Source organism: Macaca thibetana, chromosome 1 (genome assembly GCF_024542745.1).
Source record: "Macaca thibetana thibetana isolate TM-01 chromosome 1, ASM2454274v1, whole genome shotgun sequence".
NCBI lineage: Eukaryota > Metazoa > Chordata > Mammalia > Primates > Cercopithecidae > Macaca > Macaca thibetana.
Window position 1 is genome coordinate 70,366,177 of NC_065578.1, and position 16,686 is coordinate 70,382,862.

Below are 16,686 nucleotides of genomic sequence, written 5' to 3' on the forward strand. Positions count from 1 at the left end.
CATGATGTTAAAAACATCATGCTAAGTGAAAGAAACCAGACACAGAAACGTCATGCTGTATGATTTCATTTATACAGAATTTTAGAAAAGGAAAAACTGTAGCAACAGAAAGCAGATCAGAGATCAGCCTAGAGTTTGGCAGAGGAATGCATGCAAAAGAGCACTAGGGAATTTTTGAGAGATGGACGTGTTCTGTATCTTGAGTGCAGTGGTAGTTACACAGTTTTATACATTTGTTGGACTTCATTAAATTGTACCCTTAAAATGAGTTGATTTTTTCTATGTAAGTTATGTTTCAATAAAGTTCCTAAAAAGGGAATGCTTATCATAAATAATTAGAAAATACAGGAAAACACAATGAATCAAAGGAAAATTTCTTTCTCATCATCTAACTACTATTAATATTTTTAGTAATTGAAGAATAGAATACTATAGAAAGTGAAAAATCATAGTTGTGCAACTCGATGAATTTTTAAAGTGAACACCCATATCATGAAACAGAACATTGCTATCACTCCAGAAGGATATTTCATGCTTCCTTCTAGGCAGTAAGCATTGTAACCAGTAACACCTGAGCTTAGTTTTGTCTATTTTTAATTATCTCTACATATAATATATAAATAAATAAATGTATTTATATATGTATGTGAAATCACATGGAATTGTTTATCTTATGTATGGTTTCTTTAGCTCAAAAATACCTTCGCAAGATTTATTCATATTGCGTGTAGTTGTAGTTCACTCATTATCTTTTTGTAGGTTTTCATTGTATGAACATGGCACAATTTATTTACCCATTCTACGGTGAATGATCATTGAGTTATCTACATCCCTTAAAGGGATATTAAGGATAAGATTTCTGTAAACATTACTGTGTATACCTTTTGCTGAACAGAATGTATGCCTGTTAGGTATATACCTAGGATTGGGATTGGCATATTTTATGGTATGCATATTTGTAAATTTTATAGATATTTTCAAACAGTTTATCAATGTGGCTGTACCAATTACACTCTCACTAGCAACATATGAGCATTCCAGTTGATTCACATATTGATGTTTTAATACATTTTTCACAGAATATCTCCAAGTTGATGTTTACAATTTTTATAACTCAATAAAATTGGGTTCATATGGTATACAGAGATTTGAATATTGCTCCTTAAACTTTTTATTTAATGTTATAACATGCCTACATTATTATTATTCAGGAAGATGATTGATTGTTAATTGGGCTGGATAATATTTCATCATAAAGTTATTTCCATCACTTGCAACTCTTTTCGGAGCTTTACTTTCCTCAACTATACAGGTGGGATTTTTGTAATATATGGAATACAATAGATGCTCAACTATTAGGTCGGTGCAAAAGTAACTGTGGGTTTTACCATTACTTTTAATGAAAAAAGTCACACTGATTTTAATTAGTTTCTTTCACATTCTAGCACTATATTCATTTCCTTAATGGAGAATAGTTTAAATATAGTAATTTGATTTTCCTTTATTTCTTTCATTAGAGTTTTATGGTTTTCTGCAAATAGATCCCCTACATATTTTGTTAGATTTATACTTAAATATATAATTTTGGGGGGTGCTATAAATGGTATTGTGTTTTTAATTTGAAATATCAATTTTTTCATGTTGATAGATAGGAAAATAGTTGACTTTTGTATATTAATCTTACATTCTTCAACCTTGCTTATTAGTTCCTGGAGGTTTTTGTTGTTATTGTTGTAGATCATGTGTAATTTTATAAATAGACAATAGTTCGTAAACTGTTCATTTATGAACAATTTTATTTTTTCCTTCCCAATCTGTATACCTTTTATTCTCTTGTCTTGTTTGCCCTAGCTGGGTCTTCCAGTATGATGTTGAATAGGAATGGGGAGAAGGAACATGCTTACATTTTCCCCAATCTTAGGGGTGGAAACATCCGGGTTCTCATCATTAAGTGTGATATGTTTGCTGAAGGTTCTTTGTAGATGTTCCTTATCAAGTTGGGGAGATTCCCCACTATTCCTGTTGTGCTGAGACCTTTTATATGGTGTTGGATTGAATGAATGTTGGATTTTGTCAAATGCTTTCCTGCATCAATTGATACGATTGCATGTTTTTTCTTCGGTAGCCTGTTGATGTAGATTAACTTATTTGGTTTTTGAATGTTGAACCAGCCTTTGCATACATGTAATAAATCTCATTTTAGTCATGGTTTATCATTCTTCTTATTTATCATTGGATTTTATAGAAAATATTATATCTAATATTTTAAAATATAAATCTATATTTTCCCTTCCTGTAATATCTTTATCTGATTTTGTTCGTAAGGAAATGGTGGCCCCATAGAATGATTTAGAAAGTGTTCCTTCTGCTTTTGTTTTTTGAAGAGATTTTAGAGAATTAATTTGTTGAATGTTTGGTAGACTTCACCAGTGAAACCATTTGGCCCTAGTGCTTTCTTTCTTTTTCCACCTTTTCTGGTTTTAATTGAGCATTTTTTGTGATTCTATTTTGTCTCTTCTCTTAGTGGATCAATTATATGTCTTTTAAAAATTTTTCAGTGCTTGCTCTAGAGTTTTCAATACAAATGTATAATTTATATGAACTAGTAAGTCGACTTTCAAATAACACTATGCTGCTTCATGGGCAGTGAAGATACCTCACCTTAGAGTATTGTCAATTCCCCTTCCCTGTCTTATAACATACCTGTCATGCATTCTACTTACCCATATATTATAACAGCTCAATACATTCTTAGTATTATTACTTGCACAGTTATCTATTTGATGATTTCCTTTCTTTTGGGTGTATAACTAGCTGTGGAATTGCTGGATCATATGGTAGTTCTAGTTTTAGTTTTTTGAGGAAACTTCAAACTGTTCTTTATAATGGTTGTACTAATTTACATTCTCAAACGAGGTTTCCTTTTGTCCACATTCTCACCAGCATTCTCACCAGCATTTGTTACTGCCTGTCTTTTGGATAAAAGTCATTTTAACCGGAGTGAGATGACATCTCATTGTAGTTTTGTTTGCTATCATATAGATAATATCTCATTAGTAGTTCTGATAATCAATGATGTTGAGCACCTTTTCATGTATGTATTTGCCAATTGTATGTCTTCTTTTGAGAAATGTCTTTCAGATCTTTTGCCAATTTAAAAATTGGATTATTAGGTTTTTTCCTGTAGAGTTGCTTAAGCTCCTTATATAGCAAATAATTTCCCCCATTCTGTTGGTTATCTCTTCATTTTGTTGATTGCTTCCTTTGCTGTGCAGAAGCTTTTTAATTTGATGTGGTCCCATTTGTCCTTTTTTGCTTTGGTTGCCTGTGCTTGTTGGGTATTGCTGAAGAAATCTTTGCCCACTCCAATGTCCTGGAGAGTTTCTTAAATGTTTTCTTGTAGTAGTTTCATAGTTTGAGGTCTTAGGTTTAAGTCTTTAATACATTTTGATTTCATCTTTGTATACAGCAAGAGACAGAGGTCTATTCTTCTGCATATGAATATCCAGTTTCTCCAGCACCATTTATTAAAGAGACTGTCTTTTACCCAACGTATGTTCCTGGCACCTTTGAGGTTACTGTAGATGTATGGATTTATCTCTGGGTTCTTTATTCTGTTCTATTGGTCTATGTGTCTGTTTATATGCCAGTACCATACTGTTTTGGTTGCTATAGCACTGAAGTATAATTTGAAGTCAAGTAATGTAATTCCTCCAGCTTGTTCTTTTTGTTCAGAATAGCTTTAGCTATTCTGGGTCTTTTGTGGTTCCATATTCCATATAAACTTTAGGATAGTTTTCTCTATTTCTGTGAGTAATATCATTGGCATTTTGATAAAGATTGCATTGAATCTGCAGATTGCTTTGGGCAGTATGGACATTTTAACAATATTGATTCTTCTAATCCACTAACATGGAATATCTTTCCAGTTTTTGCTGTCCTCTTATTTCTTGCATCAATGTTTTATAGTTTTCATTGTAGATGTCTTTCACTCCTGTGGTAAAGTTAATATCTAGGTATTTTATTTTATTTGTAGCTATTGTAAATAGGATTTACTTTCTTGACTCCTTTTTCATATTGTTCACTCTTGGCGTGTAGAAATGCTGTTGATTTTTGTATGTTGATTTTGTGTCCTGAAGCTTTACTGAATTTGTTAATCAGTTCTAATAGTTTTTTGATGGAGTCTTTAGGTTTTTCCAAATATAGGATTATATTATCTGCAAACAGAGACAATTTTACTTCTTTTCATTTGGATGTCCTTTTCCTGGTCTGATTGATCTAGCTAGGATTTCCAGTACTATGTTGAATGAGAGTAGTAAAGGTGGGCTTCTTTGTCATCTTCCAGATATTGCAGAAAGGCTTTCAGTTTTTCCCCATTCAGTATGATTATGGCTGTGACTCTGTCTTATATGGGTTTTATTGTGTTGAAGTATTTTTTTGTACCCAGTTTTTTGAGGGTTTTATCATGAACGGATGCTGAGTTTTATCAAATGCTTTTTCAGCATCAATTGAAATGATCATATGGTTTTTGTCCTTTGTTCTGTTGATATATCACATTGATTGATTTGTATATGTTGAACTATCCTTGCATATCAGGGTAAATCTCACTTGGTCATGATGGATGACTTTTTAATGTGTTGTTGCATTCAGTTTGCTAGTATTTTGGTAAGAATTGTCACATCAGTGTTCATCAGGGATATTGGCATGCATTTTTCTTTCTATCTTTGTCTTTATCTGGTTTTGGTGTCAGGATAATACTGGCCCTGTAAATGAATTTGGAAGTTTTCTATCCTCCTTATTTTTCAGAATAGATGGAAAAGGATTGGTACTAGTTCTCCTTTAAATGCTTGGTAAAATTCTGCAGTGTTGCCATCAGGTCCTGGGCTTTTCTTTGCTGGGAAACTTTATTATGGCTTTGATCTCATTACTTGTTATTGGTCTGTTTGGGCTTCAGACTTATTCATATTTCAATCTTGGTAGGTTGTATGTGTCTAATAATTTATTCATTTCTTTTAAGTTTTCCAATTTTCTGGCATATAGTTGCTCCTACTAGCCTCTAGTGAGCCTTTTAATTTCTGTGGTACCAGTTGTAATATGATCTGGCTCTCTATTCCATCCAAACTTCATCTTGAATTGTAATCCAAATTGTAATCCACATATGTTTGGAGAGGGACCCCGTAGGAGGTGTTAGATTATGGGGTAGTTCCCCATGGTGTTCTCATGATATTGAGTGAGTTCTCACAAGATCTGGTGGTTTTATAAGCATCTGGCATTTCACCTGTTTTCACTAATTCTCTCTCTTGTTGCCCTGTGAGGAGGTGCCTTCCACCATGTTTGTAAGTTTCCTGAGGCCTCCAGGTCATGCAAAACTGTGAGTCAGTTAAACCTCTTTTCTTTACAAATTACCTGGTCTCAGGTATTTCTTCATAACAGCATGAGAATGGACTAATACAGTAAATTGGTACGGCAGAGAATAGAGTGCTGCCATAAAGATACCCAAAAATACGGAAGTAACTTTACAACTAGATAATAGGCAGAGGTTGGAACAGTATAGAGGGTTCAGAAGAAGATAGAAAAATCTGGGCACGTTTGCAACTTCCTAGAAACTTGGAGGACTCAGAAGACAGAAAGACTGTGGGAAAGTTTGGAACTTCCTAGAGACTTGTGGAACAGTTTTGACCAAAATGCTGATAACGATATGGACAATGAAGTACAGGCTGAAGTGGTCTCAGAGAGAGATGAGGAACATGTTGGGAAATGGAGTAAAAGTCACTCTTGCTGTGCTTTAGCAAAAAGACTGGAGATTTGTTGCCCCTGCCCTAGAGATCTGTGGAACTTTGAAGGTGAGAGAGATGATTTAAGGTATCTGGTGGAAGAAATTTCTAAGCAGCAAAGCATTCAAGTGGTGAAAGAGCATAAAAGTTTGGAAAATTTTCAGCCTAATGATACAGTTGAAAAGAAAAACCCATTTTCTGGGGCAAAATTCAAGCTGGCTGCAGAAATTTGTATGAGTAATGAGGAGCCAATTGTTCATCACTAAGACAATGGGGAAAATATCTCCAGGGCATGTCAGAGACCTTCATGCCAGCCCTTCCCATTACAAACCTGTAGAATTAGGAGGCAAAAATTGTTTTGTGGGAGCTCACAGAGAATCTAAAGTCATACAATGGGCATCCTACTGACCGAAGATGCACCCTCAATGAAAATCATACCTGTACATGTCAAGGAATTGATCCAGAGACTTGTGGAGCTTCATTCTCTCTTGGCTGTTCAGGGAGTATGTGTAGTGGAAAGGGAATAAGAATACTGATTATTCTGAACAATTTAGTCCCAAGATAATAACTATTTTTTAAACAACATTTGGAGTCATTGTGGGTCGTTTATTTTTGGTGGGATGGAGGATCTTAAAAACACCTAATTTTGAGAGACTCAATTTCTGCAAGTGTTAAAATTTCTGAAAATAAATGCTTAATTACACATACAGGAATTAAACAGTTTGGAAGAGGATTGGATTATTATTACCTTTACAATACTGCATAATCAGAAGTTCTCTGAACCTTGGTTGTACATCTAGACATAAAAATTGTTTTCTTTATAGGATGTTGTTTGGTTTGCTTCTGAGTGTTTAAACTTTTCAAAAACATATGTTAAATTTGTGCTCCAGTACCTAGATAAATTGGAAAGGCTAATGTTCTAGTTTCTGGAAGATAAGCCTGGGAGACACATAAACAATTCACTGCTATAATTTAGTTGATGTAAAATGATGGAAACTAACTCAATATTTCAGGTTTAGCTCTACCCAAAAGCAGCAGACATATAAGCAAATGTGCAATAACAAATGATCTTGATCCATTAAAAAAAAATTGTTTTGTGGGCCTGACCTGGGCCCCACTACTCTATGCAGCTTCAGGACATGGTGCCCTGCACCCTATCTGCTTCAGCTACAGCTGTGGCTAAAATGGGCCAATGTACAGCTTGGGCTGTTGCTTCAGAGGGTGCAAGCTCCAAGCCTTGGCAGCTTACACATGGTGTTGGGCCTGCAGGTGCACAGAAGTCAAGAATTGAGGTTGGGAACCTCCTCCTAGAGTTCAGAGGATGTATGGAAATGCCTGGATGTCCGGGCAGAAGTCTGCTGCAGGGGTGAGCCCTCATGGAGAACCTCTGCTAGGGCAATGTAGAAGGGAAACGTGGGGTTGGAGCCCTCACAGAGTCCTCACTGGGGCACTAGGTGGTGGAAATGTGAGAAGACAGCCACTGTCCTCCAGACCGCAGAATGATAGATCCACTGACAGCTTTCACTGTGTGCCTGGAAAAGCTTCAGGCACTCAGTGCCACCCATGAAAGCAGCCAAGGGGTGGTGGCAGGGGTCTTTACCCTGCAAAGCCACAAGGACAGAGCTTCCCAAGGCTGTGGGAGCCCACCTCTTGCATCAGTATGTCCTGGATGAGACATGCAGTCAAAGGATCATTTGGGAACTTTAAAGTTTAACGACTATCTTATTGGATATCAGACTTGCATGGGGCCTGTAGCCCCTTTGTTTTGGCCAATTTCTCCCATTTGGAATGGGTGCATCCATCCAATGCCTGTATCCCCATTATATCTTGGAAGTAACTAACTCGCTTTTGACTTCACAGGCTGATAAGTGGGAGGGAATTGCCTTGTCTTAGATAAAACTGTAGATTTAGTCTTCTGGGTTAATGCTGAAATGAGTTTAGACTTTGAAGAACTTTTGAAAAGGCATAATTATGTTTTAAAATGTGAGAAAGATAAGATTTGGGAGGGGCCAGAGGCACAATAATATGACCTGGCTCTGTCCCCACCTAAATCTCATCTTGAATTGTAATCTGAATTATAATCCCCATGTGTTGAGGAAGAAACCTTGTAGGTGATGATTAGATCATGGGGGCAGTTCCCTCATGCTATTCTATGATAGTGAGTGAGTTCTCATGATATCTGGTGGTTTTATAAGTATCTAATCTTTCCCCCAGCTTGCACTGATTCTCTCTCCTGCCACCCTGTAAAGAGATGCATTCTGACCTGATTATAAGTTTCCTGAGGCCTCCCCAGTCATGTAGAACTGTGAGTCAATTAAACGTATTTTCTTTATAAATTATCCAGTCTCAGGTATTTCTTCATAGCAGCATGAGAATGGATTAATACAAGTTGTAATGTCTCCTTTTTCATCCCTGATTTCATTTTAATTTCTTAAGAAATTAAGACTCTTTCTTAGTCTAACTAAAATTTTGTCAATTTTGTTCATCTTTAGAAAAATAGCAACATTTTGTTGATCTTTCATATTTTTTGTTTCAATGTCATTTATTTCTGCTCCAATCTTTATTATTTATTTTCTTCTACTAACTTTGGGTTTTGTTTTCTCTTGCTTTTCTAGTTCTTTAAGATGCATTATTTGGTTGTTTATTTGAATGAAGTTTTTCTACTTTTTTAATGTAGGTGCTTTTTGCTGTAAACTTTCTTCTTAGTATTGCTTTTGCTATATCTCATAGGCTTTGCTATGTTGTATCCCCATTTTCATTTGTTTCAAGAAATATTTAATTTCTTTCTGAATTTCTTCACTGACCTACTGGCCATTTAGGAGCATATTGTTTAATTTCAATGTTTGTATAGTTTCCAAATTCCTCTTTTTATTAATTTCTAGTTTTATTCCTTTGTGGTCCAAGAACATAATTGAGATAATTTCAAGTTTTTGGAATTTTTTAAAGACCTTTTTTTTTTTGGCCTAACATATGGTCTACCCTTGAGAATGATCCATGTACTGAGGAGGAGAGTGTGTAATCTGAAGATGTTGGTTGAAATGTACTGTAAACATTTATGGGATCCGTTTGGTTTATACTACAGATTAAATCAGTGTTTCTTTGCTCATATTCTGTCTGGATGATCTGTCCAGTGCTTCATGTGGGGTGTTAAAATCTCCAACTATTATTGTATTGGGGGTCTATATCTCTCTTTAGCTTTAATAATGTTTGCTTTATATATCTGTGTGTTCCAGTGTTGGGTACATGTATATTTACAACTATGATATTCTTTTGCTGAATTGACCTCTTTATTATTGTATAATGACTTTGTCAACTTTTATAGTTTTTGTCTTGAAATCTATTTTGTTTGATATGAGTAGAGCTACTCCTGCTCTTCTTTGTTTTTATTTACATGGAATATCTTTTTCCATTATTTTGTTTTCAGTTCATGTGTCTTTATGGGTGAAGTGTGCTTCTTGTAGGCACTAGATCATTGGGCCTAATTTTCAAAGTTCATTCAGCCACTCTGTCTTTTTACTGGAGAATTTAGTTCACTTTTTACTTTCTATGTTACTATTGAAAATTAAGTATATTTCTGATATTTTGTTATTTGTTTTCTGTTGTTTTGTGGCATTCTCTTCCTTTTCTCCTGTCTTCATTTTAGTGAAGGTGATTTTCTTGGGTGGTATGTTTTAATTTCTGGCTTTTCTTTTTTTTTTTGAGATGGAGTCTCACTCTCTCGCCCAGGCTGGAGTGCAGTGGCGCGATCTCGGATCACTGCAAGCTCCGCCTCCCAGGTTCACGCCATTCTCCTGCCTCAGCCTCTCGAGTAGTTGGAACTACAGGCGTCCGCCACTGCGCCAGGCTAATTTTTTGTGTTTTTTAGTAGAGATGGGGTTTCACCGTAGTCTTGATCTCCCAACCTTGTGATCCACCCGCCTCGGCCTCCCAAAGTGCTGGGATTACAGGCGTGAGCCACAGCTCCCAGCCAATTTCTTGCTTTTTAAATTTCTTGCTTTTGTATGTGTGTATCCATTGTATTTTTTTGATTTGAGGTTATTATGACACTTGCAAATGATATTTTTAAACGATTATTTTAAACTGATGACAAATTAACAACTGATTACACAAACAAGTAAAAAGAAAAAACTAATAAAAGCTCTATGATTTAACTTCATCCTCCCACTTTTTAACATTTTGTTCTTTCTAATTATATTTTATTGTACTGTGTCTTGAAAAGATGTAAGTATTATTTTGATTGGTTCATACATGAGTAGTTTGATGACAAATTAACACTGATTCCATAAACAAGCAGAAAGAAAAAACATAAAAACTCTATGATTTAACTTCATCCTCCCACTCTTTAACTTTTTGTTCTTTTTACTTATATTTTATTATACTTCGTCTTGAAACGTTGTAATTGTCATTTTTGATTGGTTCATACATGAGTAGTGTACATACCACAATTACAGTGTTATATACTATTCTGTGTTTTTCTGTGTACTTACTACTATTAGTTAGTTTTGTATTTTCAGATGATTTCGTACTGCATTTCATTAATGTCCTTTTCTTTCAGGTTGAAATGCTCTCTTTAGCATTTCTTGTAGGACAGGTCTGGTGTTGATGAAATCTCTCAGCTTTTGTTTGTCTCCGAAAGTCTTTATTTCTCAGGCTGTTAAGGATACTTCCACTGAATATACAACTATAGGATAAAAGTATTTTTTTCCTTCAGCACTTTAAATATGTCAAATATGTTATGCTACTCTCTCCTGGCTTATAAGGTTTCCACTGAAAAGTCTGCTGCCGGGTGAATTGGAGCTCCATGGCATGTTATTTGTTTCTTTTCTCTTGCTGCCTTCAGGATCCTTTCTTTATTCTTGACCTTTGGGAGTTTAATTTTTAAATATCTTGAGGTAGTCTTCTTTGCATCAAGTCTGCTTGGTGTTTTAAAACCTTCCTCTACTTGAAAATTGATCTCTTTCTCTAGGTTTGGGTAGTTCTCTGTTACTATCCCTTTGAATAAACTTTCTATCCCTATCTCTCTTCCTACTTCCTCTTTAAGGCCAATAACTCTTAGATTTCCCACTTTTGAGGCTATTTCTAGATCTTGTAGGCATGCTTCATTTTTTCTATTCTTTTTCCTCCTCTATTTTCAAATAGCCTGACTTTAAGCTCACTAATTCTTCCTTCTGCTTTATCAGTTCTACTGTTTTGACACTAATGCGTTCTTTAGTATGTCAATTGCATTTTTCAGCTCCAGAATTTCTGCTTGATTTTTTAAAATTATTTCAATCTCTTTCTTAAGTTGATCTGATAAGATTCTGAATTCCTTCTCTGTTATCTTGAATTTTGTTGAATTTCCTCAAAACAGCTAGTTTTAATTCTCTGTTGGAAATATCACATATTTCTATCTCTCCAGGATTGGTCCCTGGGGCCTTATTTAACTTGTTTGTTGAGGTAATGTTTTCCTGGATAGTCTAGATGCTATCCAGTCATTGATGCCTGGGCATTGAAGAGTTAGGTATTTATTGTGGTCTTTGCAGTCTGGGCTTCTTTATACCCATCCCTCTTTTAAGGCTTCCCAGGTATTCAAAAGGACTTGGGTGTTGTGATAGAAGTTTTTTGTCACGGCACTTATACCTGTATTGGGTGTTACAGTAGGTAGCTAGTCTAACATGAGCAGAGCAGAAGAGGGCTCCCCCAACCACCCACTATACACACACCCAGAATGTCAGGCAACCACCAGGTGATGATCAGGTGGTTGTTAACTGTCTCTCTAAAATAATAATTGGTCACAGCCAGCACCAGAGAAAGGCAGTCTTCTAATAATCTGAAACACCTGAAACTGGTGATCAGCAGCTTCCCAATAAGATCCTAGGAGTTGGCCAAGTAGGCTCAAACATGTACAGAGAGAGGCAAAATGGCAGAGTTTAACTGGTATATGACCTTCCAGAAATATTCAGCTGGTAAGGGAAGGATGACTCAAGTGAGAATGCATACAACTCCAGTAAACACATTGTGCATGCTTACCTACCAAGTGCTAGCAGACCACTCCACATACAGACAGCTCATCCCAAGAGAAGAATCAAGGGAGAAGAGATGCAGACCCCGGAAGTATGCCAACATATAAAACCCCAAGTCAAAAGGTCAAATGATGCACTTGTTTTTTCAAGTTGCCCTCTTGGCCCTTTTCCAAGTGTACTTTACTTTCTTTACATTCCTGCTCTAAAACTTTTTAATAAACTTTCACTACTGCTCTAAAGCTTGCCTCAGTCTATCCTTCCTCAGTCAAATTCTTTCTTCTGAGGAGGCAAGAATTGAGGTTGCTGTAGACCCATACAAATTTGCCACCAGTAACAAAGTGGTACCCGAAGCTTAGTAATGCTGTGGGTCTTGCAGACTCATAGAGGTTCCACACTGGTAGTCTTTTATATGATTCACAATCATTCTCTGGATCACTAAGCAGGGAATCTTATTCTTTTCCCTTTCTTTCTCCCAAACATATGGAGTCTTTTTCTGTGCTAAGCTGCCTTAAGCTAAGGGAGGGTGCCACATGCGGTGTGGCCTGCGCTGGGTCAGATCTGAAGCTAGCACAGCACTGGGTCTCACCCATAGCCATGGCAACCATTGCCTGGCTATTGCCTATGTTTACTCAAGGTCACAGGGCTCTACAATCAGCAGGTGGTGAAACTAGCTAGGTTTGTGTCCTTCCCCTCAGCAAGTTCCCCTGAATGCCTGTCAGGTTCAGAAACACTGTCTGGGAGGTAGAGCCTGTCATTGGACACCCTAGGAGTCTAATTGGTACTCTATTCAACTGTGGCTGAGCTGGCACCCATACTGTCTTGTGGCACCCAAGCCACAAGACAAAGTCCCTCCCACATTTTTCTCCCCTTTCCACAAGCACAGGAATCTCTATCCGTGGCCACCACCACACCAGACTGGTGTTGTGTACTACCTGGCTACTGCTCAAGGCCCAAAGGCTCTTCAGTGAGCTTGTGGTGAATGTTGCCAGGCCTGGGACTCTTCCTTAAGAGTAATCCCTCTGAGTAGCTGGCACCATAGGTGCATGCTACCATGCCTGGCTCATTTTTTTTTTTTTGTAGCGATGGGGGTCTCACCATGTTGCCCAGGCTAGTCTCAAACTCCTGGGCTCAAGCCATCCTCCCACCTTGGCTTCCCAAAGTGCTGGGATGTGACCAGTAATCCCTCTAGCCCAGGGCAGGTCCAGAAATGCCATCCAAGAGCCAAGGCCTGGAATCAGAGACCCCAAGAGCCCACTTGGTGCTATACTTCACTGTGTACAAGCTGGTGCCTAAGCTACAAGACAGGGTCTCATCTACTCTTCCTTCTCCTTTTCTCAAGCATAAGGAGTCCCTTCCCATGGGCACCATAGCTGGGAACATTCTGGGTCACACCTGAGGCTGGCATGTTTCTAAGTCTCCCCCAAGACTCATAGCAAGAACTGCCTGTGTATTGCTGCTGATTATCCAGGGCCAAGGGCTCTTTAGTCAGCAGTCATACAGTAAACTGCTAGACTGCATTCTTCTTCTCAAGACAGCAAGTTCCCTTCTGGCCCGGGGTATGTCTAGAAATGTCCAGGAAGTAGAGCCTGGAATGAGGGCCTTAGGACTCTGCTTGGTACCCTATCCTATTAAGGCTGAACAAGTATCCAAGTTGCCAAAGTCCTCTTTACTCTTGCCTCTCCTTCCCTGACGTGGAGGGACGGAGACTCTCCTGGAGCTGTGAGCTACATTGTCTGGAGTTGGGGGAAGGGCAATGCAAGCACTCCCTTGGCTGCCCACACTGGCATCTCACTAGATATTGTGCCCCCTAAGTCTACTGGTTCCAAGCCCAGCACAGCACCAAGATGTGCCCAGGAATTGTAGTCCTCATGGCCTAGACTGCCTTCAAGTTTATTTAGGACCTCATATCTCTTTAGAATGTGGAGGTGGGGCTTGCAAGAACCCAGGTTCCAACCACTGGGATGGGTAATTCTCCTCTTGCTAGGGTTGGTCTAAATGCTGTCTCCATGGGTGCCAACTAATTTCTACTTGATATTGCTTTCTGCTGTGACAGGGCAGCACTGAGTTCCAATGCAAAGCTCCGCCACTACTGCGCTGTCACTCTCCAAGTGCACAGAATCTCTCTGTGTGCCATGCAGTCACTGGTGGGGATGGAGGAGGGGTGACATTGTCAGTTCAAGACTGTCTTTTAGCTGGGCACAGTTGCTGGTGCCTGTAATCCCAGCACTTTGGGAAGCCAAGGTGGGGGGATGGCTTGAGCCCAGGAGTTTGAGACTAGCCTAGGCAACATGGTGAGACCCTCATCTCTACTCATCTCTACCAAAAAAAAAAAAAAAGAGCCAGGCATAGTAGCATGCACCTATGGTCCCAGCTACTCAGGAAGCTGAGGTAGGAGGGTCGCTTGAGCCTGGGAAGTTGAGGCTACAGTGTGATTGTGCCACTGCACTCCAGCCTGGGTAACAAAGTAAGTTTCTGTCCCCCCAAAAAAGACCATCTTTTCTACCCCCTTTAATGCCTCTTTCAGGGATATGAAGTTAAAACAAAGTACTATGATTGCTCACCTGATTTTTTGTTCTTATGAAGGTGATTTTTAGGGTAAATAGTTGTTCAATTTGGTGTTTCTGCAGGGAGGATGATTGGTAGAGGCTTCTAATTGGTAGAGGCTTCTATTTGCATTTCACTTTGGGAAGTTTATATGAACATATCTACAAGCTTGCTGATTCTTTCTCAAGCCTGTCTAATCTACTGATAAGTCCATTGAAGGCATTTTTTGTTTCTGTTTTTGAATTTCAGCATTTCTTTTGGATACTTTCTTAGTTTCCATCTCCTTGGTTATGTTACCTATCTGCTTTTGTGTGTTGTTTACTTTTGCCACAAGAGCCCTTAACCTATTAACAAGAGTTATTTTAAATTCCCTGTCTGATAATTGCAAAATCTGTGCTGTCTCTGAGTCTTATTCTGATACTTGCTTTATCTCTTCAGACTGTTTTTTTCTTACTTCGTAGCATGCTTTGTAATTTTGTGGAAAGTTAGATATAATGTATCAGGTAATAGAAACGGAAGTAAACATCTCTTCATTGTGAGGGTTTATGTTAATCTTACTGGGAGTTAGGTCATGTTTAATGTTTGCTATAGCTCTAGGTATGAAAGACTTTCTTTTCCTCTAATGTACTTATGTTTGTCTTCCTTATTGTCTTTGGGTTTTCCTAACAACTCTGTCTTAAATTGAGTCTGCATCTCAAGTTCTTTCAGCTATTGTCCACCATTATTATGCTACAGTCCTGTTAAGGAGTGGTAAATGTAGGTGAGGGGACACATTCTGTAATCCTATGATTCAGTCTTAGTCTCTTAGTGGGCCTGCATCCCTGGTCTGTAACCATTGTAAGTGTTTATCAGCTTCTCCTCTTGCCCTCCCTGTCCCACTGAGTCATTAGGTGAGCTAGAGAAGGTTGGAGTTATGTAATGGCCCTAATTGCTCTTCTCTCAGTTCAGATAAGGCTCTATTCAAGTCTTTTCCCGATACTTTCCCTTATTTTGAAGTATGCCTAGAATGTTCTCCACAGCAACTAGGAGCCTACACTGAATAGACTTCTGCTGTGGAGAATGTTCTGGGCATATTTCAAAATGGTTATTCTCCTCTTCTTGACATTGCCATGTGTGGATTTGTTGTTGTTAGCATCTCACCATGAGAACCTGATGCAGTTCCTGGAGTTAAAACCAATGATGTGGGGCCCCTAGGACTGTGACCCCCTGGAATTTCTCACTCTCACGCTAGACAAAACTTAGCCTCCAGCAATTCATCCAAGTTACTGGTTAACCATTTCTGCTAGCCTGCTTCTCCAGGTAAGGTGATGCCAGCTGTGATTTTCTTTCTTCTCCTTCTTCTGCAGATTTTACTATGGTGGTTTGCCCTGAGATCTCAATTTTCTGATGAGTTCAAGAAAAGTTGTTGAGTTTTTATTTGTTCAGCTTTTTCCTTATTGCAAGGATGGGAATGGTAGCTTCCAAGCTCCTTGCATGTCAGAGCTGAAACTAAAGTCCACACAGTAATGACATTTATTGTTTCTTTTAAATTTTATAGTAGAGCTTGCTTTTTTAGGCCTTAACTTGGATTACCACAGGTTTGCCTGGGTTCCTGGTTACACCAATTGTAAATATGTTAAAACCTGTAACTTATTTTAACACCCACTTTCAAATAACGGAAATCATATGATTACCCTTGCAATAGAAACAGAGAGTTCCCTGATTCCCCTCGCACCTCCTCTTTCCTCTTTCTCTGCCGTGTGTCCTGCTGTCCATCTGGTTTGTCATTTCATCTTCTCACCTGCTGGTCTGCGGGTCTGCCAGTCCGCTGCTCTGCCCTGGAGCTTGGGGTTTGGGGTTTTTATGGGGGCAGGATAGGGGACATGGTGGGCCAAAAGGTAACTTTTTGGGTGTGAAAAAAGAAATGCCTGTTCTTGTTTAGGGCTGCAGGTATCCAGGCCTGAGGGTGGGGCCTTTGTGGGGAACTGCCCTCTTTTACCCAGTATTTCCCTGTCTCCTGTCCATATTACAATGATACCCTTGGGAATAATTACAGACTTATGTGACAACGGCGGTTGCTTTTGGCTCCTGCACTTGACTGGTTTTGTTACTGGAAAATCATATACCACTTTTTCCTTTCTTTCTTTAGTATCTCTCCCTTCTCACCATTTGTTTTCATTTTCACTTTTGTTCTTTTCACAGAGACCCCCAATGTGGTAACTAGAATATGTTTTCTGTGACAGTTAAGGTCCTTCGTGGTTGTATAATTTAACCATTAGGACTGAGATTTGAGAATGACTGTTTTAACACGACTTAACTGTTTGTTCCAGGAATTTTTTTTATCTAGGAATATATGACTTGTAAACTAGTAAGTAATTTCACTGTTT